The sequence below is a fragment of the Anopheles stephensi genome, chromosome 3 (assembly GCF_013141755.1).
Source record: "Anopheles stephensi strain Indian chromosome 3, UCI_ANSTEP_V1.0, whole genome shotgun sequence".
NCBI classification, from domain to species: Eukaryota; Metazoa; Arthropoda; class Insecta; order Diptera; family Culicidae; genus Anopheles; species Anopheles stephensi.
In genome coordinates this window covers 11410875-11436141 of record NC_050203.1, presented here as the reverse complement: position 1 = coordinate 11436141, position 25267 = coordinate 11410875, and the positions used below count along the sequence as shown (strand labels likewise).

The window sequence follows — 25267 nt, the reverse complement described above, 5'->3', positions numbered from 1 at the left end:
GTTTGGTGCGTTTGAAGAAAAAGATCTTCAGCGGAAAGATATTCCAGGAAGCTTTAAAAGGGTTTCTTGAATCATTTTCAAAAATAGATGTGTTTCGTGGAAAACTTTTCAGCTATCATTAAAATAAATCTAACTTCCTTGATCTTAACCAAGGGTCGGATCATCCACCAAGTGTCAAGTGTTGGCTTGGTTTGAAAGGGTTTCAAGTTGCTTTCTGGCGCTTTAATTACATCCAAGTAATTTCTCCTGAACACAAGACACACAGCAATGAAAGCAAAAAAACCGCTCCAAAAATAGCCAAATCATGATGGATCATCGTAATTGTGTGGAAAGTTAAGATTATCTTCCCAAATTGGCGACAGAAGGGATACTGGCCGGACACTGTTTACACGGACAGTGCAATGGCGCAGAAAAAAACACCCCCGAAACAGCAACATAAAAAAATTGACTGCGAAAACGCCAAGATCCTTCGTGCTTAACAAAAACTTCACATCCCTGATGAGGGTCATTAGGTAATTCAAATAAAACAGTTGCGCGAGAAGAAATGGATCCCGTTTTTGTTTGTCCTCTCCTTTCTTCATTGCTTCCTCTTTTCATCCGTCTCCATCTTCGACCCGTTCGCTCGGAAAACAATGCGCACAACGGAGCCGTTTCAAAAAGTCAAATAAGAAAACTCCTGTCTCGTCCCGGTCCGGTGATCGAATGTCCAGTTGGCCGGTGTAAGATAGCACCGTTAAGACCCACTATGTTAATACTACGTGAAACGGAGAAAAGAGAAGCTGCAAAATTAATTAGAAAAGTTTGTGCCTTTTACACACGCGGCAAGGAGCAAGCTGGAAGGGGGCGAGCTACGTTTTCGGTTCGCTATTTACAGCGAATGAGCAAAACTGAATGAATTGCACTCACTAGCTACCCAGCACCATTCAACGCCAACGTCATCGTCGTATCGAAGGAGAAAATCTTTTGAGCGGGATTTTTCTCCACCATGTACAATTCTGTGTGCAGGTTCGGTGCGATAAGAACGAGTCGGTAATAAGAAACTGCCTGCAGTACCTGATGTAGGGAAATGTAAACAGGATCGTATGCTACACGCTTAATGGCGGCTTTGCACACTGGTTTAAATGGATGTCAGTGGACATTCAGACAGATTTTGTTCATATGACTAGACGTAAACAAGTCTTTAATGATTGTTTTGTTAAAAAAAAGTATTGAGAGTATTTAAAAAGTCAAATCAAACTGCTAAATAAATACAATTTTTAAGATTACAATTTTTCATCACTTTTTAAAGTGATTTTATTTTGAATGACACTCACTCTTTACTGAAGGCCTTAACTCAATGCTTAGTTCAAAGAAATTTTTCAAACAAAGTTTTTGTTATAAAGATAAATTCTGCTTTTATTCGTTTATCTAAAATGCAATGACTTTTTATATGGTCTGAGACGGTACTACTGTCCACCATGCCCTAGGGTGTGTATGCATATTTTCTGCACAAGAATTCTACAACGTACGGCATATCGTAGCATTGCAAGGCAACGCTAGTGTAGAATGTTAGTGCGAATGTGTGTGTGTCCCGAACTTACCTCCGAAATGGATTGTTTACAAAGTTCTTTTTGAGTCGTTGAATTTTTCGAGATAATTAACATATTTTTGCATTTTAAAATGCGCTCCTACAAGTACAGTGCGCTCGTGTAAAGTACTACTGCCGCAAGGGGGTTTGAGCTAAAATGTAAATGCACCTTGCTGGAAGGTACGGGCGGTACCTGCGAGTCCCTCGTCAAGTTGATTGCAAAATGGACTCTTCGCTTGCTATCATTTCATTTGCTTTCATTGCGAACAAAAACAACTTCAACAAGCTATTATTTTAAGAACACTTTTACGCAAAACTTTTCCATAAAACATTCCTTCAGCGCGACTTCAAAGCCACTTGGTGGAGGAGGGAGAAAAAGGGGCACGACTATTTTCATAACCTGATGGTTTGGTTGAATCAGTTGGCGCGGGTTTTTACCCCCTGAAGCCTTACAAGCACAAACCGCAACGCTCGTGGTCAACTGGACCATCCGAAACCGCTCGGTTGCTCGCTCACTTGCTCTCACTCCCGCTCTCTAATCTAATTAAACATTCCGTCACGCTTGAACAATCGAACGGAATGAACACATTTCGCCAGCTGGCGTGCTGCACACACAAACACACACACATACTTACTCACATCAGACTGGCCATCATTTCTTCTTAGATGGGGCGCGCGGGTTCGCTCGTCTTCGGCCCGTGGAAAAGTGGTTCAAAAGTCAATGACAAACGTAGCAACATTCCGCGGCGATGGTGTTGAGCGTCAGGGAAACTCTTTTCTTCTGTTTCTGGTGCGCCGGAATGGTGCTTCGGAACAGCTGGCACAGATGGTACACGGTACCGCTGGGCGATGAAATCATGAAACACCAGGCGCCTCCATATTTTATGAAAGCCTACAGGAAGCTTTACTGTTTTGTTTCGTTTTTTTCCCTTCTCGCAAAGTACCACTGGCGATCGATAGGAGTGAATAGAAAGCTTTAGGAAAAAAAGGCTTTCCTTACAAGATTATTTTACCGAACAGCTTGTCGTGTTACATTGTGCATCGAAATTTAGAAATGCAACGCGGCTGCTCTTCGCCAGGCGAACAAGCAACAATTTGCTACTGCTTCCGAATTATTTCACCTCATTCATCACTCATCATCGTTGCTGGATTGCTCTCACTGCCAGCTGGGGCTCGAACCACCAAAACCATGACAAACCGAGTCGCGGTCCAAATTGGAATCGAACGAGTCCTCAGCAACAGACCGCCTTTGCGAAAAGCTGCAAAGCGTTGGAAGCTTTGTGCGCCGTACCGTGTCGAATGCGAACCGTTCAAGATGGAGCGCATGCGTTCGGTTCGGAAATTCACCGAAAATGGGGATGCTTTTCTTTGCGTTTTTTGTCAAATTTTCCCAAAATTCCAACAACAACCTCGTTTGTTCGTGCGTGCGTGTGTGTGCTAGTATAAGTGTGGTCTGTTGCTCTAGCATTCCACAAACAACGCATCCCTGGCGGAACAATATGGCAATATGGGTTCTCGCAACATACACACTCATACACACATAAACGTCGCCACGTTACGTTTCCTTCAACGGTGGCAGCAGTAACAGCCCGAAGCAGCAGCAGCAGTGGGAACAAGAGTGATGTTTTGAATGCCTCTTTGAATGTCGTTATTTATTATGGCGCCACATTGTAGGTCTCGGAAAACCCGGGCGCTTCCGTTATTATTTCGCGCACAAGGCGTGCTAGCGGATGTGTGGAAGTGAAAGCGTGTTCCCATGGGAAAGGGGGAGGGGGAGGGAATTGTTCCCAACGTACTGTTTGAGTTGTTCGTGTGTGGTGGCTTATGATGGGTGAAAATGGTTAACCAGAGAACCAGAGTGATTTGTGCTATTGCTTATTGGTCGTGTATTTGGTGTTTGTCGTGTTTAGTGGAGTCATTATTTACTCCATATATTGTGAGCTTAGGCTTGGGAGCCTTTTTCTTTCCCTAATTGAACATTATCGAAAAAGTGAGTTAAGAAAGGGAGAAAACTAATGAAAATGTGAACATATTTTGTGCGTTAAATTCTATCTATAGCAACTGTTTAAAAGCCAATAAGATGCAAATGAAAAAATCTCTAAACTTTATGGCTAAACCTCTACTTAAACTCATGTTTCTTCTGATAAAATAATAAACACACTTCCACTTGTTAAACATTAATGATTTGTTTTCGTTCCCTTTTCTTTCTCGACCAAGTTTTCCATTTCGATCCCGACACAAACGAAGAAAAATAAGTCCGCAAGAAAAAGTGTTTCCAGGCACGCGCTTTTCCTTCCATGTACCAAAAAATTAGTATTCATCGAACGTGCCTCGGTCACCAGCTAGTGACGGAGTGTTTCTGTGTGTGCTTGTTCTTGCTCCTGTTGTTTGCCTCCTTCGTCAGTAAGTTGTGATTCACCAGACGTAGACGTGGTCGTTTCTGCATCGCTCGTCCGATATCCTTTGTGATTACCATTCAAGAAGGGTGCTTGATTCGTGCGGAGTGTGTTCGATTTTTCCTGCCCTTTCCTGGTTTCTGCTTGGTCTGGATCGTCGTAAAGGACCATCGGCCGATGTTTGATGCGTCGCTGTGAAGCAAAAGCTCGGGGATGGTTCGACATCCGGATGACGCCACACTCGTTTGTTGCGCCCAAAGCGCCCTCCAGTGATGTATTTTAATTGAATGGAGGAAAATCAATAACGAAAGGCCACCCATTGCTTGGTTCGTGGACGGTGGTGGAAAACATCACCACCAGCAGCAGCATCGGCAGGCGTCGGTTCTATCACGCCATTCTGGGAGCAGCTTTTCACGCCTTGCCCTTCGGTCCCTCATCCTGCAAGCAGCTGACTCCAGGAAGTGACTCCAGTACCACTTGACACATGGTCTGGCCCTTCCACAGCAGAAGAAGGAGGTTCTTTCTTCATCTGAGATTTTCCCACTTTTCTTATGGCTCGTTCTCTCCCGTTTCCCGTGCCACTGAGGCCATGTTTGTTTAGTTCTTAGAGGATGGGCTGTGTGTGTGGGTTTGCCGGTCAATTGATACTTCAACACACACAACGCACCGGACCACACCTCCCCAGTCCTCAAACACCGAAAACACAGCATCTTCAGCTAACAATGCCCTGCCCTTTTGCAACTAACGAGCAATGGTACTTCAAATGATTTTCCCCCTTTCTATCCAGCCTACCATTTTCCACCGCATTGTACAGTGCTTGCGTTAAAAGTGCGACAAACGTCCCTTCTCTTTTTTGCCCACTCACAAACACACACACACATAGAGTATCATAAAAGCGAGCCGAAAGAAGCCTAGAGACGGTTAGAGACGAAAGTCAAGCTGAGCCCTAAGAAGGCAGAGCTGTCGGACTGCGGGCCTGGAAGCAACTAATTGAAGGATCTGCTGTCGCTCGTTGCGACACACTTTGCGTACGGCCGTGAAGCAAAGGAGTGTTCGTGTACTCGGTGCCGCAGTCGGCCGAGGCAACGGCTGGGAGTAAATTTATCACCAGCCCGCTTTCGCCAGAAATTGGAAACGGAACGACATTACTGACGCTTTGGGATGCTGCTGCTGCTGCTGCGAGCGTACAGGACCGGTGGCTATAAATAGTACCGAGCGAGCAAGGGAGCAGTACGTAATGATGGGAGGTACCCGCCCATTTGAACGTGGCGCTGGGATGATAAGCAGTGTGCGGGAGTGTGGCGATCGAATATTCCAACCTCCGGGAACACTCCGGTGGATGGGGAAAACCATGGGAAAAGCGGAACGCACCATGGGGCAGGATATTACCATCGCGCTGGAAGTGAATCTTCTTCCTGGCAGGAAAAAAGCAATAGAAGCTTCCACAGGTTCCGATACAGGCCCAACTGCCAAAATGGTTCCATCACTGGCGGTACAAGCGCCGAGCCAAATGCCAATTGTTGCCAGGCTCTTTTTTTCCCCCACGGCAAGACGCTCTGTCAGCTGCCTAAATTACTGACATACCCGAAAAGTGTTTTGCGAAAAGCTCATGCCATGTTTGCTTCCCTTCTTCCTCCGTGTGTTTGTGTGTGTGTGTCTGTTGTGCAAGGCTTATTGAAAAAGGGAAGGAAATGAATTGATGTACGTATTTAATTCCTGCCCACTGGTTGGCCACTTTTAACGAGGCAGGAAACGATATGGAGCGTGTAATGCGGTTAGATGCTAAATTATTACCATCTTCCATGGTTTTCCCGTAGAGTGCAACAGTATGTTATTCGTTTTTATTACAGGTTTTATGGGGTTTTTTGCTGCTCCATTTTTTAATATTTTTGAGGCATTTTCCATTGTAATCAATGAACAAAAATGTTTATTTTCTAGGGGAAATTTTTTAAAACAGGCACCTACTTCCAACGCACAAAAGCTGTACCTCAGACTGACAGTTATTACCAGGGTCGAGTGAATGTCAAAGTGACAGATGTCACACCGAGACAGCAGCAGTTTCAATCAAAAACCCATGCAACGGGCCCTTCTAACCTGTACTTTTCCAGACACTTTCTCACAATTCACAATATGAAAGAAAATGCGTCTGTTTACGACCTTCGCCGTAAAGGTACAGCACGCTTCCGTAATTTAATTTAACGATTCTATCAATCCTGACCTCCGGCGGTGGTCTTGCCTGATAACGGACAAACTTTGACCGATGAAGGCTCTTCCCTTCAAACAAGAGGCGTAAAGGAATGTTACAAACAAGACAGCAAGAAACAGCAAAACAAAAAAACACCCCCGGTGTAAGTGTCCTTCACCCTCCTCGATTGGAAGGATGGGTCGCGTAATTGTTGACGAAGAATTTATAGTGTTTGTTAGCCGCGGCGTTACAAAGCGTGCCGAGTGCTAGTTAATTGTTTCATTACATTCATTTTTTTCCGGCCCATTTTCCTGCTCCGTCAGCAGGAGGGGTTGGTTGAAAATCCATCCCGGCTCGAATCAAATTACTCAAGCAAGCCGGCGGAACTTCCGGGTTCCGGGAGCAAGTGTCCTGAATTCCTGACCGTCAACGGGGAATAAATTATGAAGAAATTTTCTTCACATCGCTACCGTTAGTATGGAGCGGAGTTTTCCACCGCTTCTATCGTTCTATCGTTTCGCTTTACATTCCACAGTCCCGGTTGGAGCGCGAACATTTGCAACGGGGGGGTTTTTGTAACCTTCACAATTCTGGAGGGACTTTATCTTGTCTCGTGCCTTTTTTACGTTATAATTATAAGAGTCTACGGTTCGCAATAGTTTACAACTTAATTACGTTAGAAGTTCTGGCTTGAAAGCTTTCAAACTTAAGAATTGAGGAATAACATTCAGTTCTGTTTGTTCATATTTTATATCGTTTTTGTGAAGGAATTATTACTACTTTTAACACAGATAATAACTATCATTAGAATTTTATTTTATCCAGTGACGTTTCTTGTAACCAGCTACGTTTTTTTTCCTCTAACTTCAACACTAATCACAAGAACGCTTCATTACTTCGGCTCCCATCACAACTCATGCATTAAACAACACCGGCACCGGCCAGCAACACGGAACTGACCCCGAAACCGGGAACCATTACTTTTCACCCTCAAATTCACGGCACCCAGCACCCAACTAACTGTCGGACGTTCGATTTTTATGCGAACGGAAAAGCTTCCGCGCTTTAACCTTTTCTTATTCGCTTTTCTTTTCCTTCAGGCCGAGCGCTTGGGTGGCACGTGGTCAGTTGTAGTTGGTGTTGGTGTTGGTTTTATTGCTGTTCGCTATTATTATTCATGCTTCGATTATATATTCAGGGTTATTGACAGATCCTTATCGATAGCAATTTGTTATACTGGCGCCCGGACGCGTCGGTCACTCCATGAGCTCATCCTACCCGGTTGGACCACCGGCGAAAAAAAAGGGATGTGTGTGGAAAGCAATAAGAAAATTTCCTTTTTCTGCCTGCTTCTTCAGGCTACGAATTAAGGCTCTCGCTGTGGGGAACAATCGATCGAAGTGCGAAACGAAATTGTTCCAAAAATGAGCTGATGCAATGGCACGGGAATGGGTTTGTTTGGAATGGGATTCTTGTAGAAAAATAGAAAAGCGGGCGTAGTGATTAAACAGGCATGTTAGATTGATTAAAAAAAGTAAAACAATTTTTTGCTTAACGATAGAAAAAGCTGAAAAATGATAAAATTACTTTTTCATACGTATAAAACGGATTAAACCACCACTTCTCCCATGTTTAAAAGTCTCTTTAATGCAACGGTCACGGTCAACCCCAAAAAAATGGTTCAGAAATTTAAGCCCAACCTTCCTCCACATGGCCACAAATCTCAGGAGTGATGACAACAGTCGTCAGCAATCTCTCTCGGCTTACTAATCCGTATGTTTCTGCCGGAAAAAAATCCTTATTCAACCTATAAAAACACTCAACCGGCTTGGTGACAAAAAAAGCAGAGAAAAGCAGGAACTTTGTGGGAAGGATTGTAGTCGTACCCGTAAAAAGGATTGATACGGTCCACGGTAGGGGGACAAAAACATAACCCACCGGTAACAGAGGGTTTATGAAAACAAAAACCACTGTGCGTAAGATAAAACTCATTAACAACTCAAACCGAGCACACAGCCAGACACACACACCGGACTGGAAAAGCTTCATTTGTCTTCTTCATAACCTCCATCATGGGTTATGGATATGCAGGGTTTTGTAGTGTTTTGTGTAGTGGGACTCTTTCCTCAAACACAAAAAACGAGGCTGGAATCCGAAGACGAGACAAGTTTTTTCCCGTCTTTTTGTCTCAGTGCTAGTCTCCAAGGACGCGAAAGCTGAATCCTCTTCAATAACCGCTTTTCGCTGACACTCGCAAAAAAACGTATGTGCGTGAGAAGGTTTTTGTTGCTGTTTCCAGCGTAAATGTTCCTCATCATGTGTGGCATACAAATTCCAAGAACGTTTGCCCTAAGTACAAGAAAAAACACCGACGTTTTTCCTCTATATAGGAAGGGAGGGCAACAAAAGGCACACAAAAAAAAGGCTCAGCTTATGTGTGAAAATGTTATTAAAAATTCTGGCCCTGTCATTTATAATGCAGACACATCTCGAGCACATTTTGTCAGCTGTACATCGGCCCCTCTCCCAACCACCCACAAGATTAGGAGGGAATGAAGGGAAGGACGAGGTAAGGTGCCGAGAAGTGGTGGCAATTATAAAGGACACAGAGCAACAGACTGACAGATGAATAAAATAAACGCGTAGTAAAAACAAAAAAAAAAGATATCCTGAAAGCACCAAGCTACACAGTTCCATTGGTGCCACGCCGGTGTGTCCTTGTAGCTTGAGCTCCGGATTCGTCCGGTTTTTCTCACCGTACTTCCTTTCTTCACCATAGCGAACGAAAACACAAGCTGCTTCACATATCTCCGATTGTGTTTGTGTATTCATTTCCCACCTCTCCGTTTTCACCAGCCTTTGCCACCAATGGAAAGCATCCTGTTGGCCTTGTACCTGATTGTCCTTGTCGGGGTTTTTTTTTCTTTCCGCCTCGGCTAGCCTTCCCTGGTGGCGGTTGCGATACATGAGCACACAAAGCAAACACGTCCCAGGCCAGCAGTCAGCAGACAGAAGAAGGAATAAATAACTGTCGCTTTTCATAATTTTCTTGGCTGCATGGCGCGCTTTTCTCACAAACTGCAACAGCACGAGAATGCACGAGATATGATGCATTGCGGTGCTGCATTCCGCCCGGGAGGGGATGCTTTTGTTTTGTGACAACAACCAGAAGGGAAGGGGGGGGGGGGACAAGCAGCGCGGAAATTAACGCGAAGAAGTGAGCTTTGGGGCGTGCGGAGATGAAACATAAATTCATCTTCCGTGCTCTGCTCCGTGCTTTTCTAAGCGAGCGCATGATATGGTATGATAGCGTTATGCAGTGGGACGTAACGCAATGGTTAGATTTGTTTTGTTTCATGTATGCGCGAAGGTGTATTTACTGGTGAAGGTGAAAATGTACTTCTCTGTCGGACGTTTTCGGAAGCACAGCCCGACTCGTCAATCTCGGCAAGCTCTTTCACGCTCTAACGAGCAATGAATTTATGCTTATGTTGCTTCACACTCACGGGAAACAGCAACCGTTTCCTTCAATCTAACTCTAAAACTTCTAGCACGATAAGCGGATACCACTCAAATGCAATCGGAGAAAAAAGCACACCTTTCTCACTCCACGAAAGGTGAAAGTAGAAAACCATGTATGGAAAATTGGATGAATGTGGCAGAAAGAAAATAAATCCGATCCGATCCACATCCGAGAGCGGAAAGAAAGAGAACAAACAAAACAGTCAACTTCACTTAACTAACTGTTCCCTGCTGCCTTGGATGAAAGTGATTCGAATGTGTGCAGACAATCACTAAGCTGAAACAAATGGGGGACAACCCAGCTGACACTTACCGTGACTTGGAAGCATGGAAGTCGAACGTTGGAGATGAGCGTGATAAGTAAGCTGAAATGAGAAATTAAGTATATTTTATTTATTATTTATTTGTAAAATTATTAACTATTTTGTTTCGACTTTGATAAACCAAACAATAAAAGAGTTGTTTTTGCCTATAAAATTTCCCAACCAAATGCATTCACCAACAGCAAAAACATCCCTTCAGCTTGCATTGCACAACATTAACCAATCAATCCTCTTATCATTACCACATGATGTACCACCACAAATTTCCCTCGCTTGTTTCCCCTTCTTTTTCCCTCCCTCGAGCAACTTTTGATGTTTGTTCACTAGTGCAGAAAGCGTGTGTGGCTTGTTGAAGCAACCATCGATGGCACCGATGTCGACACACCAGTAATCCGCTCAGATACGGCGAAGGGGTTCGGTGTATGATTTGTATTCACCACCATCACCACTTCGGAAAACTATTGTAAAATCCGGATCAATCGCACAAATAAATCCGGCCGGGGGAGGAGAAGAGAAAAAAAGAGGCATCCCATCACCACCTCGATATCCATCAAATATAAAATTGCTGCCCCAAACACGTCCGTCCGTGTTACGTCTCTGTTTCCTTCCCAATATCATCAAAGCGTACCACGGTACCCGGGAAAAGCGCGCTAAAACAAACGAATAGCTCACACACACACACCCGAGGTTCGCGAATGTCATCGCCGAACCGATAATGGAATTGAAGAGCCGTTGCACAAAATCCCCGGGACACAAACTTATGCGCGATTGCGGAAGTTCGCCCCTCGAAAAGGATAATCCTCGAAAATCAATTTCCGTCCACAAACGGCATAAGGTGGTGAGGAGCTAAAGGGAAGTTGAGGGTCGGGGTGGTAGCATGCTAGTTCCCCATTTCCATTGGAGCGGTGCTATTCGTTGGATTCCGTTTTTTTCCCTCGATTCTGCTTCTTTTTTTTCGCGTAACAAACGGTGCCCACTCATTGATTTTGGGGACTAGCTGTGTGTTTGTGTGTTACACTGATAGAGGTGCTGGTGGCTAGAGGGAAAGCGAAGGGGAAAAGAAAAAAAAAAAACAGCTCCAAATCCGATTGGAAAAAGGTAACAAATGGCTTTCATGCTGCTCGACGCTCAACGGTGCAATGAACCAGCGATTTTATTTCCTTCGACGACGACGACTGCGACTGGCGATGGTTCTGGCATTTCGTAGCCCCCGTTCGGTACGTGTTTTTTTTTTGTTTCCATAGTTTGAGCTCATGATCTTTTTGCAACGAGATCGTGTAGTTGGGAAGCAAACAAAACAACAACAAAAAAAGATCATAATTCGATACAAAGTTTTGTAAACACCAAGGCACACGAAATAACTTCATTCCGGCGCAGGATATGACGAGCGATGTAAGCCGGCGGGAAATCGCTATCGAAATTCAATTCTTTGTGCTGTTTTTGAGCGTCCCATTTTTTTGTTGATGTCTAGCAAAGGTCAACGAGCGCCAGTGAAAAAGTTAAACCGGAAAGGGTGAAATTGGAAAGTGAACTGGGAAAGACAGCAAAACCGACGAATGATTTGATTTCTATGAAGCTGCAAATGAATTTTGGTTTTGACTTTTGTAGCATACCTGTCGATTTTTTAATTTATGCGAAATGAACAATAAAATTCACGATTTATTGTACATAACGAGGAAAAAAATCATAAAAAATGTATAAACCTTTAGGTCTAAATATAATACTGCATTCAACCATCGAAATAACAACGGAACCTAGTTGAAGCTGTGGTTTACTGCAAGTCATAGGCAATTTTAAACCCTTCTTCTTCGTTGCCTCTACAACCTAATGAGATCTGGGTTGATTTTACCCCATTCTGCATTTTTGTACTCCAGCATATGATGTCTTGATGGGATTTGAATCCTGGGCCCTATCGTGTGCAGACATCTGTGCTATCGCTTCGGCTGCTGGACCGCCCCATTTTAAGCCTTATTGTCTACCGAACAAATAAATTATTAATTTAATTTCGCATTGCATGAAATAAAGCTCTTATAAGCTTCTTAAGTGGCAAATCATACATCGTTACAAACTAAACTCAACAAACTGTCCCGATCGTACCTCGCTCAAATACTTATCAGTTCCAGAAACTACATTTTAAACAAGATCACCAGCAAGGAAAAACCATTCCCCCGGAAAGATGGGTCCACCTTTAAACGCACTGCACCTTCTCGGAATAAAACTGAAAACGATAACCTATTTTTCATTTCCGCTCGAACGGTTCGCTCTTCCGGCATCGAAGACCACGCCTCGCACACGGCGCGGGCAGCGGGCACAATCGCCCACCCCAGTTTACTTAGTGGCAAGAAATTCGCACAAGGATTTAGGCTTCGAATTGTTCCAATCCAATTCCCACTTGATTCCCACACACACATCACCATCATCTGAAGGCCACTGGCATTGGCTATTACATTCTATACTCGGTAACTGGTAACAATCTGCTTCTGCTGGGTTAGCACGAGAAAGCATCTCCGATCATCGACCACAATCACGACGACCGTGTGCCGCGTCATCGAGCCGAATGTTTTGACGATAAATTTGGGTTCAATGTAAATTGACTGCCGCTGACTGACACCTGACACAAGCAGAACTGTGTTGTGTTCTGAAGAGTGGGTGGATGGGGTGGTGCAGGGTGAGCGAGGGTACTCTTCCCCTGCACGCAACATAACGGGCGGCAAATCGCCCAAACGACAGCGACAAAACACGCTGACTAACGCTCATATTCATAGAACGAACCGATTTGCCTAGAGACAAGGCGTGAACGTGTGTGTGTGTGCGTGTGGAATGAGATGTGTGTATGTGTGTTACATGGCCAGGCGTTTATAGCGCCTCCTTTCCTGTGGAAGTGCAGATGAGGGGGGCCAGCAGCAGGAGGGCGCTAAATTTAGAACGCATTTATATACACACACACACACTTTATTCTTGATGCTTGAACTTGGATCGGCCGTTTGTTCTGCTGCTCTTCAGACACAGCTGCAAGTGTCGTTTGTGTCGTTCCAGTACCGAAAATGAAAAGTGCATCATCAACATGTTTTTTCTCCCAATCATGCCATTGTTTGAAAAATCAAAGCCACACGCAGTAACACGCTCGACAGCATGATTGTCAGCTCAATATCTAGGCACCTAGGCTAATGGTGTCGATTTTCGCTCAGTTTGGATAAAAATCACGTTCACCTTCACGAGCATCTGCTTCAACTTCCAGCCCACAACCAATCCGCTCCCATCCGGCGAATGATCGATGAGCGTTACGTTAGAATTATTCCGTACCCGAAAAATGGCTTGTGGCACGCTGTACCGTGCGCCATTACATCGTGACACGTACGGGTGCAATTTTATGGATATTGAAGTAGGGTGCTTGAAGAGGGTAAGGATTACGCAAAACACAGTGATGGTGGTGCTCAAAGCTCATTTTAAGCACTTTTAACGCCATCAATAATGTATCCTGCGGTGCGTGATTTACGGTAAGTGTCTTTAATAGCCTATCGACTACAAAGAAATAAATAGACACTTCTATTGTTGTGAGGAGCTGGAGATTGTGGCAAACAAAAGAAATTGTGGATTTCGATCCGTCAATATGCAGGCATTAGTACAAGAGCCATTTAATATAATTTTTTGATAAACTTGAAGGCTCTGAGTAGAATCTTACTCTCTCGAAAGAGCTTAAATGTTATTGGAAAGGTAAACAAAAAATTAGTAATACTATAATAAACTCACAGCTCAGGCAGACAACATTACCAACGTATTCTGATGAAGTCACTTTCACCAATTGAAAAGTCCTCAAGCTGTCCTCATTTATATGACTGTCAATATTTTAATTAGACTTCCACAGTCAAGATGTCGGCTTCACTTAAACTTCTTTGTTCTACTGGTTAGGGCCTTAATGGTAAGAAAGATGAGGAAGGTCATTCGTATTTCCAACTATTTATTAGCTCTGATATATTAGCTCCGACTATTTATTAGCCTCCAAAAAGGTCCTAATAATTATAACTCATTTTTTTCCAGAATCATATATGTCCATCGTGTGATGTCCCATGACTCGGCATTGTTGATAGTAGTTGATGGTCGTGATCACCTCTTGATCGTTTGATGTTCAACTTTAAAGATATTGATCCTGAATAAGGCTACTGTCTTCTCAGCAAATAACTCAAATGGCAAGCCATTAACCAAAGTTCGCTTAATCTAACGATAATATCAGGAGTCCCTTCCCGTTCGCCATCGGTGAAAATCCTTCATTCAGCTACAGAGAAAACAGTTTAAAATGATCATCAATTTCGAAATAATTTGCTTACTTTATCGACTCTTCAAATTCATCAATTCTGGCTCGCAAACTATTCAACACCCCAAACGAATCTTTCATCGTATCTTCTTTTCTCATACAACACTGTCCTTCCTTCTCGCCTTTCCTCCGAAGTGCGTCTGTGACACACCGCAGTTAGTAATAATTGACATCTGACGTATTTAACACTTTACGTACTTCACGCTGCAATGCACGTCCTCCAACACGGCATCCACACTGCCAGGTGTGTCTCGGAAGAAGAAGCGTTGGCATATCATTTATTTTCTCTACGAACAGACTGAACGCACCGAACAAAAAAAAAACACGAGAGCACTCAAAAAGCAAACAGTAGAAAATAAAAAAATGCCTCGCATGCAAATACGACGTCATCTAGAGAAACCCGAAGAAACAACATCGTTTAACTCTTATTATACTCTTTCTCTCGTGTGTTTTTGTACCGTGGCGTGTGAGGCTTTTAAACACGTCTTTAGCTACTCGGGGCGGTTCAAGCGATACGACACGAAAGGAATCCTGTGCTCGAGAGGACAGTACGAGACGGAATAAGCAAGCAACAACAAAAAAACAATCGTGCTTCAGACCGTGCACAGACACGAAGCGAGTGAAAATATTTGTAAAATTCACACACACACACATACAGACAAGGTTCGAAAGCCAAAGGGTTAAACGGGTGAAAGCGGCGAAAAAGGGGGCCGATGCCAGCAACCATTAAAACTAGTAACGTAAATAAAGACTTCATAAAAATTGGCTTCGTAATAAACGATGGGTTCGGAGGTTTGGATGCCGTGTAGTATAGGTGTATGTGTGTGAGTTTTGGGGTACGCTAAGGCGAGTATGATAACGCTGCGAGCGGCGGAGAGCGTGTGCGGAAACTCATGTGATAATTGTTCGGCCGATTCGAAATTGAACAGAAGGGTTTTTATTTTTAACATCATCATGGTCGGTTGCGGTTTTGCTTTTTGCTTGGATGGGATCTTGCAGCGAGAAAGCGGGTGCAAAGCATAATATTTGCTCGCTGGTGGTGGTGAGCATCGGCATCTTAAGCCGGTGCGGGAAAATACGGCACGAGCGGGTTCGAGCGGGACTTTTGTGTCTGTTCAATCCATCAGGCAAGATAAATGAAACAAACTCACTCTTGGGTTCGAAAGTGCGGGTGTGAGGTGAGTCGCAGCGCTTCTTTTGCTGCGCAGAATTGGCCCCCAACCAGAAGCGGAACCCCGTGGAGAAATAACCAAACTGTTGTATAAATATTGGAAACAAGCCGCCGTTTCTTCCATTTCACATTCCCCGGGCATCTCTGTTTCCCTTCCCCAGCATTGCCACCGTCCAACGGCACAGCGGGAGATGTGTCAGCACCGGGAAGTGGAAAACCCGCCGACAGAACGATGCGAGCGTTTAAGCAGAGACACGGGGAAAGAATTTTCAAAAAAGATGAAGCAAAAACAGCACACGCAAGAAGCTTCACTGTGACAATGCGCAAATAAGTGGCGACGTGTTATTTGCGCCTCCATTCCGTACCGGTGGGTGCAGTTCATCGGGCGGGTTTTTTTGTTTTTCCCTTTTTTTGTGGTTTTGTTTCATGCTCAAGACGTTCGCGGTTAATGGGTATATAGGTGCCACAATTACAGGTGGCAATTATGCCGGTGTCATAATGCTAATCTCTACATAATCGAATGGGGGCGCGTACTCCGTACTTTCGATTCCCGTATTCCGGGTGTTTGTGTGAAGCTGGTTGCGAATGGTTTGATATGGTTGTTTACACCTGAAGGATAATTTTACTTTACAACTTGATTTCGATGGGGAACAAACTGTGGTAGTAGGGAGAAAAATGTGTAAGAGGTAGTAGATTTCAATTAAAGTTTTTATTTGAAATTAAATCTTTTTAATAATAAGATTAATTAGCAATAGTAATACATTTGAATACATTTGATCTTGTCCAAATCTGAGGGACAGATTTCAGTTTATCATCAAATACACCCATGCATAAAGCAGACTGTCTTCTGATTATCTGTCAGAACCTTAGCTATTTTGAAATGCATGGTATATGAAGCGATCAACGAATTGTTTGGATTCTTTTGTAGAGAACAACAGTGAGCTCATTATTTTATTTGAACAGACAGCTTAAGATCCGTCGAAGCCCTTTGTTGCTGTCGAAGTAAAATATCTCTTCACAACCTCTGCTATTTTGTGGCAAAAATTGGCAAAATTTGGGCCAATGGCTAGTATGACATTATTCGCTTTGCCTTGCTCTTATCTCACCTGGAGTCTGTATGTTCTCTCACATCAAGAAACCTGTTTGGTCTTTAGCTAAATTTTCTAGATCCTGATGATCTCAGGACAAGTTGCACACGATATAGCAAAAAAAAATCTTAACATCTTAAGTTCAATGGGGCTTCTCATGGAAGAGATAAATATTCTCGCAAATTTTTCGATATCCTAATTATCTTACGCTAAATGGAGAAAAAAATTAAAAAATCAGTTGATTACCGATCTGTTGCGCATCACTCGCCAAACTCATCTCTAGCTGACACGGTAACAAAAACCATCAACCAGTTGCACCAGTTCCACCAATCGACTGGTGTTGCTTCAAAATTTTCACACCCCACAAAAACTCCCCTGTGAATTGTGTGTGTGTGGCCAAAAAATCCTCTCCTTATCTACCCCGAGCAACAGTCAGCCACCGAGGTACAATTGAACCACTGGAGCTGTTCGAGCCATTTTCCCACATCTTTGCACCGGGCACAATTCCCTGGACACCATATCACAATCGCACACAACCACACACCCGAGGGCACCGAGCCAAGCTGGTGCCACCCATCGAAAGCAGCACAATCATGATGTACATCCAGCATGCCCCGGATGTGACAGCAGGCGAGGGAACCATGTCGCTACAATGATCAACGAATTTGTCGTGAAAAGCTGACTGGATTCACGTATGCGCTTAATCACTCTCTCTCTCTCTCTCCCTCGTGACGTGGCAAAGGTAGTCTCACCCACCCTGGGGTTTTTTGTTCCCCATTCGGCGGCCAGCAATTCGACAATTTGCACCCGACAAACCGACAGCATCCGACCTGAAATCGTTTCCGGGATGCGGCAGGCCTCGTTTCATTATTAAGTCATGGATTATGACAACACAACAACAGGTTGCATCGGATCATTGGACTGGTTTACTTGGTTTTCCACCCCGATAAACTTCCCCAGTCTTGGTCTTAAGCCCCGTAATGATTGTATTTGGGGAAGAGGGGGGTTGGGTTTTTGGTTTTCAGATTTTACCATGAGGTGCCAGAATGTGCCCGGATATTCTTGGCATCGCTGCCGAGTGCCAGTAGGGCCGGCGTATTTATTGGCAAATCGGTTCTCGGTTCTTGGTTTTTGCGGGTGGGTGAACTTGTTTTTCCTACTGCCAGGCAAAAGGGGTACGAAAAAGGGGTGTAGTGGAGACCACGTATTGAATTGAAATCACCCAACCCAACGCCGAATCGGTTGCCAACAATCTGCCACAAGATGTATCTATTAAGGGGCCGATTAGGCGTGTGCGGTGTGTGTGTGTTTGCGAGCATTTATTTTGCCCGTATTTGCTACGTACCCCATTCTACGGAGGCCAACCAGAACCCAGCCAGGCACACCACGGTTTGACGTTTAAGGGCCAGGTGTTGATGTTGGACTGGGCCCACCGACCGTGAGCCGACGTTCACGATTGAGATGCAGCGTAGCAAAGTTGGCAGCAATTAGCAGAATGTGTGTATGTGGCTTGGCCGATTTGTGATTCATTTGAATGATTCATTCAAGGATTTAATTCACCCAAAGATCGAGTGGATTTTTTTTTGTTCGCTGGTGTTTACTTTTAAGGTACGTAAAATCTAACATGACTGGCTGGCAGGCGTAAGGTATTAATAGTGGGATTATTTTTAAGATTTATTTTGAGCATCTTAGGGCGATGCAATTGACCTGTTGTTATTTTAAACTTAATGTAATTTCTTTTATATTTGTAAAATTGTTTGTAAATATTTTTTACATATTATCATTCACTTATTTTAATTTTGCTCTTTAATTCGTTTTTTATCGAATTCAATGAGGTTCCTTTTATGACTATTAATTTCATTTCAGGCTCAAAACTTATCTCAAACGCCACTCAAAACAATGGCAGCTCTTCTTCGAGCGGAAGACGTTTAACCTCCGCGGTGTCAGAATCATTTGCCCGGGTTTTGACTGAAAACCCCCTTTGAAGTTACTGCCGTTTGGTGGGATGATATCGGCAAGATGATCATCAGCATCATTACATTCCTTCCGCTCGATCGTAAAACACTGAACTTCCGCAAGTAACAAAGCCCAGTGGCCGAAAATTAATTGCATACCAGGCCAGGTTAACTGCATCGTAAAATGTAGCGCATTAATTTATTATTATCACTGCCAACCCGGTTGAAGAGGCCGATGATGCTTCTGAGTGTGCTCTATCAACCATGCTGTATTGAGCTACATAGAAAAGCCATTTTGATGCTTAAAATGGATGTATTTTTTAATACTTTTATTAAACAAACGGATTTGACGGGATAAGCAATTTCGGCATTGACATTGAAATTGATCTCAAAATTCGAAATGCAAAACGAAACCGTGTTGACAATTCCGTTGCCAATCAACGTATGCAGCAGTGTAAGAGGATGAAACGCTTTCCACGACCCCACTAGATCCATCCACTGAAGGCGTCTCTTAAAATACGATTCTGTTAATCGGTCTGACGATTATAGCTCCCATTCTCGTTCTCGTTAGCATGAGAGCATGATAGCATTATAAAGGAAAGAAAAAAAAACTCCCAACCCAACACACACAACATATAAACCTCGCACACAGACACACGCAGCGAGCGAATGAACGCAACATAAAGCGAATGAAATCGACCGGAGGTCAACCGAACGGCCAGAATAACAAGCATATGAAGCGATCCGTTCGACCCTCGCGTTCGACGACTCGTCCGTGGACTTTGCTGTGGACTCGTTAATCGAAAGGGATAAATGCCAGTTTTCGGGCGGCACCGGCAGTGCACAGCCGGGGTCCCAAATGGGAAGCAGTGTGGGAATGGCGGTGGTGATTAGATTTATTCTTATTTTTAACATCACGCACCCCACCGCGCTACAGACGGACGGGAATTTTGTGTTTTGTTGCGTTCTTTTTCACTCAATTTAGTGGCGATGAAACGATCGAGCGTCACACGCATGTACGCTCATCTACATAGCCGGTTACGTAGCGGCTACGATTGGACAGCAACCAACACAACAGCATCATTTGAGAAAAAGGGGAAAGCAGTTTTCCTCTAGAAATTTTAATGTAAGAAAGTATCTGAACTAGAGTATGTTTGGCTTAATGAAATTATAACAACTTCTTTCTAATTAATACTGCAGATTAATATGGAACAATTCTTTGGCCATGGAAATGTTATCCTAAGAGCTGATTTCGCTAAAATAATCCATGCTGCATTGAAAAATTTGACGATTAACAATAAAGTATAAATTAAATCGGGATTGTATTATAAGCTTGCTTCAGAAGCCAATCTGGCAATATAATTATTCAGTGTTTCTGGCTGACGCATCCATTCCATAACTGCATCTCAATTAGGGGGCCTTTCTCATTTTCTTAATCCAAATGAACAATCTTAAAAAAATTACGGGTTGAGTCATGGGAGTCCGTTTCCATGATATTATCAATCAACAAGAGCCTAGAAGAAAAAGCTATCGGTTGAAACAATATTCTGAATACTTTCCTCTCGATCACAGTGACCAGAAATTGGTCAGTTTTGAATATATTCCATGTGTCAGAGGCGTTTGTGATTACTGGCTACAACATCCCAGCTTCATCGGTTTGGAGGGGTTTAAAGCGTCCTCCTTTACGGTATTCTTGGAAAGAGAAGTTTGCTCTGGCTGTAATATGATCAGTTGGTGGCTAGGAACCCTACCCGTATCTCAACATATATTTTCATGCCCTGAGCTATCTGCTGATCTCTTCTTCTTCTTCTTCTTCTTCTTTGGCTCTCTAGAGGTCTGCCTGCCATTTCTGGCTTTCTGTGACTTGATTTTACCCATAGCAAAGTAATCAGCCCTGCATACGGGGAGGCGGTCAGGATGGGATTTGAAGACCGGCCCTGCCCCGTGTGAAGACCGGCGCCGTTATCGCCTCGGCCACCGGTCCGCTAATGCTGATCTCAGATGGAGTTAAAGACAACTTAGAATATGCGTTCACCTTTCTGTAAATCACCTCTGCGAGTGTATTAGACCTCAGTGGTTTATTATAAATAAGTTATATCTGAGGACTTATTCTTTGATCAATTAAAATATAAAAGTCTTCGTATCACTTAAGTTTTGAGTATTTGCAACATATCGATTAGTTTGTTTGTGATAATTTCTGAATCCAGACAATAACGCTTAAACCTCTTAAGCTTATTTTTCAATTGGATTTTCGATCAACAATGTTTCCTTTAAACTAAATCTTAACGTTTTCCTTTCCAAAACTCACCTTCCGCGTTTTTCTATGGGGAGGTTTTCACCCTTACTTGTACCAAACGCTGGAAACCAGATGGAAAACAAATGACGTCACAATTTATCTTCACTTTACCGTGCGCTCGGCGTACGACTGCTTATTTGCGCAGTTTATCCACCGCCACCTGGCCAATTAGTATCGCAATTGCTCACTGCACCGCGTGTTTTGTGCAATTGTGCATGTACTGTGTGAGTGCGCTTCACTCGCCCGTAGCAACTTGGGTACAACTTTGAAGCTGTGCCATTCGTACACACTCGCAAGACTAGTAGTAGCAGTAGCTGTAGTAGATGCTACTACGCCTTACGCACCTCACAATACTCACGCACAAAATTCACACTGAGACCTTTTTTCCTACTCATAGGTCTCAGGAAAAACTTTTCCTACTCATACACAAACTTGTAAGCACACGTACACGCACAAATACACTGTTGGCTTAAGCACACGCGCACCCGCTGCTCGTGCAGACGTTACACACAGTTTCCACACGACAACCTTAAGGAAGCAATAGAAGAAAGCACAGGCATGAATAAATAAGAAAAAAGGATTATGAATTTTTCACCAGGGTTTTCCCGATATTTTTGCCCAGTCGACACACCACTAACTTGTTGGGGTTCTTCACACACTTTGTACGCCACACAGCACATCAGTAAGCAGCTTTCCTCTAGCTGCCGTTAGAGGTCGCCACACGCTAAGTTGCCGAGTGATCTGATTTACTTTTGCAAACGATTTTTTCTTCTCTTTCTCCTTTCTTTGGTTCGTTTTTTACTTGCTCCACTTGTGGATCAATAGCAATTATTACTCCTTCCCATATGTGCGTGTGTGTGTGTGTGTGTGTTTGTGCCTGTGTTTGTTTAAGTGCGTGTGGCTCCTTTTTCATTATTCTTATTACGCTTTTTCTTACTCTTTCGCTTTTCTTTTCTCTCTCATTTCCCAGCCTTGACGTTATTTTGCTTGACCATCATTTCACCAGTTTTCCAATCAACGTGCTTCACTTGTCACACTCCCTGAAAAACGGTGGAGTCGATGGAGGCACACGGTTTCCTACTTCTACTAATAGCTTTAACCTGTTTTCATGAACTCTGCGCCACACTGTGTGCTGGTATGTATACGTCCTTTCTGGCGAGCCGTTCACGTTCACACCACGTTTTACTTGGGGGATTTTTCCTTGCTTTTTTCCGCTCCAGCGCGTTTCCTTCGCGTCCTTCACCAGCAGGCCTTAACCGATATGGGCACCGACATACACACAGGCATACAGCACGCACCGAAGGATCGAAGGATGAAGCCGCTTGCCGCCCAACGTGTCGAAGGAAAAAGCCACCATTTAACACAATCATCGGCCACTACAATTTTCTTCCCGGGGTCGATGGCGCCACCAAGGACGGACGGAGGACCAACCGTGTAGCGTACGCTCGGTCCGCTTTTCTACACACACACACACACATCCCCGTTGGGGTCGATGGGGTTTGGGGTTCAATTTCCATACCTCTGCTCACTGCACTCCCTTCACTTCCTCAACCCAAGCTGCGTTGCTTCAATTAATTTGCTGAGTTTTCGCATTTTTCCACCGGAGTAATTTTCCCCCACGAGGCGAACGGCAAAGACTGGAGAATGGAGTAATTAGGATACGGCACGGGATTGCTTTAGAACGGTGGCGCCTGACGGATCGGATGAAGTTTTACTTTTTAAGGGAAGTAAGTGCTTGCTATTCGTTTTTTTTTTTAAAGGAAAAACGTAAAAGAAAACTCTTCCTCTGCGAGCTTTACGTAGCAAAACAACCGAACCCCTCAGCGAACGACTTGAAGGATGACTATTTTGACAGATTAGACAAGACAAGCGATGCATCCACCGTCCGGCGACGAGGACGACGCTCCACGAGCGGGTGGATGATGTATGACGCCAGCAAAGATGGCTCCCGGCATCCGATGACGACAGGTCTTGAAACAGGACCTTCGTCTCGGGAAATGTCTCAACCGATGGAAAACAAAAACCTTCCTTTGCTTCCCGTTTTTTTTGGCAAAATGGAAATTGGGGAAGGTAATAAAAAAGGACCCAAACTCTCTGCTTTCGACACACACACACACACACACACACACACACAGACACACGTACACATTCTCTTGTTTCAGCTTCCCTCTCAATACCGCTCACTTTTTCGTCGCTCAACACACACACACACACAAACGAATTTATCTACAATTCATCTTTCATCTTCGTTCGGGAGGCTTTTCTTTGCCTTTTGCACTCCACTGCTTCGTACGCTCTTTCTTCCCCAAACCCCTGCCCCTGGCCAGCCCAGGCCACCCGGAGACCGACCGACGGCGGCGCGTCTCGAGGCCGAGACGAAATGAGATAATTTATGTAGCAGCTAGTCCGGGCTCCGGCGTCAGGACAATGGTGCGGCGATGAATTTTTCACATTCTTGGCGTGCTTTTTGGTCAGCCGCCGGGCTGGTCGATTCGCACTCGGGATGAAGATGGGCAAATGGCATCGAAATCACACACACACACACAAGCACACACTCTCACGGAATACAGGAATGGATTTTGTTGGAGTGAAAATCGACCAAAAGCGAGCAAATATTGTTCACAGCTGGTGCAGAGAAACAGGTGTGTGAGCTTCGGTGAGCCCGATGTAGTATGGCGGCTTACGGAAGCTGCTGGCTCGCTGCACTTCGTTTGCACAGGACAACTTGTAAGAGTCACCACTACCACTGGCAACCCGGGTTTGGTTTCACTCTCGCCTGCCAACGCTTTCGCTTTTTACTGCTACTACTACACCCGATCGAGGATGGCTTTTGGTCGCTTGGCACGAGTGTGTTTTTCCAGGTTGCGAATGTAGTTGAGTGCTTCACTTTTTTTTCGCTGTGTGTGTATGCGTACGTGCGTATGTGATTTTTACGACCAGAGGTAGGTTCCTTTTTGCGAATGTGACCACCTGCAAGTATATCCTTCTTCACAATTTTCCTTTAAAATTCCCCATTTTCTTTTCGAATTCACGTAAAACGAAAGGGAAAACCGATACATTTTGCTACTTAAGAAGGGACACTTTGTATGGTGTTCTGTTCGGTGGCGACTTTGCTTTTGCTGCTTTTTCTGCTCACTCTCTCCCGGTTAGGTCAGCTAAAGGGCACCTGTGAACATTCGCACGCACTCGCACGCACTTCCCACTCCCGGTCCGGAGCTTACTGGGGTTTTATTGTTGGTATCTGGCACCATTCGTGCACAATCTGGAACTGAGCACACCGCAGGGTAGTGCATTTGATGCCTTGGCAATCCGATCACTAAACACCGATTCACACAGAATTTCACCCAAATTGCACACACACTGGCCGTGGTGATCCGCCAACCCTGGGCACGTTGAGAAGCTCCTCAGCAAAGCGAAAGAGTGCTTGGTTTTAACACTAACCCACCGACCACCCGATCCTCTAGTTTTCCACCCCGAACCCAACCCGCCCCCAACCCTCTTTCACCTTCACCACCACCTTGCCTACTGACCGTTGTTTCACTTGGCCCAAGGCGACCAACGGAGGTTTTTGTCTACGCGGACGGCACGCGCTCTTGCGGGATGATACCGAACGGGTGCATAAATTTGATCCAACTGATGCGAACGGTGGAAAAATTCGCTCGCCAAAGCGTAGGAAAAATCCCACCCTCTCTCTCCCTTCTATTCCCCATCTGCCACCGCTTCGTGCCTTTGTAGCAAAGAGCCGTACCACACACACATACACCGGCCTGGTTGGTTGTGCTCTCAGCCACTCTCCGTTTGCTCGCCTACACCAATACAGACGTGCGCGCGCTCGGGTTTGAAATCACGGGAAAAACAGGGAAAAACCACTCACCTAAGATGTTTGCACGCTCTCGCGTGCCTTACTCTCTTCTCGGGGTTTGCTGATGGTTTTGGTGTATGGGGGGGGGGGAGTTTCCGTGTGACACGCATACAGCGTTACCAACAGGTCGCCCCCAGCACGACCAAGCGAGAAGAACCACGCGTTCGCGTTGACTACACCAAACCCGTCGCCATATGTCGAATGGCATGCACGAATAGCGATGCTCGGGAGGTGGATTGAAAAGGATGTAGGATAACGCTTTGCAACAATTTATTTCAGGTTTTGGAATATTTTTGCCATATTTTAGCGCATTAATAAAATCATTAATAATAATCGTTTTATTATTCTTTCTTTAAAGGAGTAGGTTTGGTATATTTATTAATTTGTTTTTTTTTTTTTGTACATTGTCCTAGATTTTTCCTTCTAATTTAAAAAAAAAATTAAATCTTAAATCTTCACTATGAAGCCACTTTTTGTAATCAATATTTTTGTAATCAGTGTTGTAATTACTTTTCAATCCTCACCATCTTCCTTCATACAACCACGTACTTTCAGATCTTCATTTCCCTGCCAAATACGAAGCCGTTTTC

General features: G+C 44.3%; 1 protein-coding gene across 11 annotated transcripts in view; it reads right to left on the bottom strand.

Annotated features, from left to right (window-relative positions):
• The window catches only part of LOC118514181 (potassium voltage-gated channel protein Shal), a 97562-nt gene extending 73107 nt beyond the window's left edge, over window positions 1-24455 (bottom strand). For 7 of the 11 annotated variants that reach the window (XM_036060860.1, XM_036060859.1, XM_036060864.1 and 4 more), the window contains exons 1-3: window positions 24346-24455; window positions 20828-21343; window positions 9984-10035 (exon numbers count right to left, since the gene is read on the bottom strand). The gene's annotated coding sequence lies outside the window, so the exon portion shown is untranslated. Of the gene's footprint in view, window positions 1-9983; window positions 10036-20827; window positions 21344-24320 lie in introns of all 11 variants that reach the window. The other 4 variants (XM_036060857.1, XM_036060858.1, XM_036060855.1 and 1 more) reach the window with 3 other exon arrangements.
• Window positions 24456-25267: the final 812 nt, after the last annotated feature.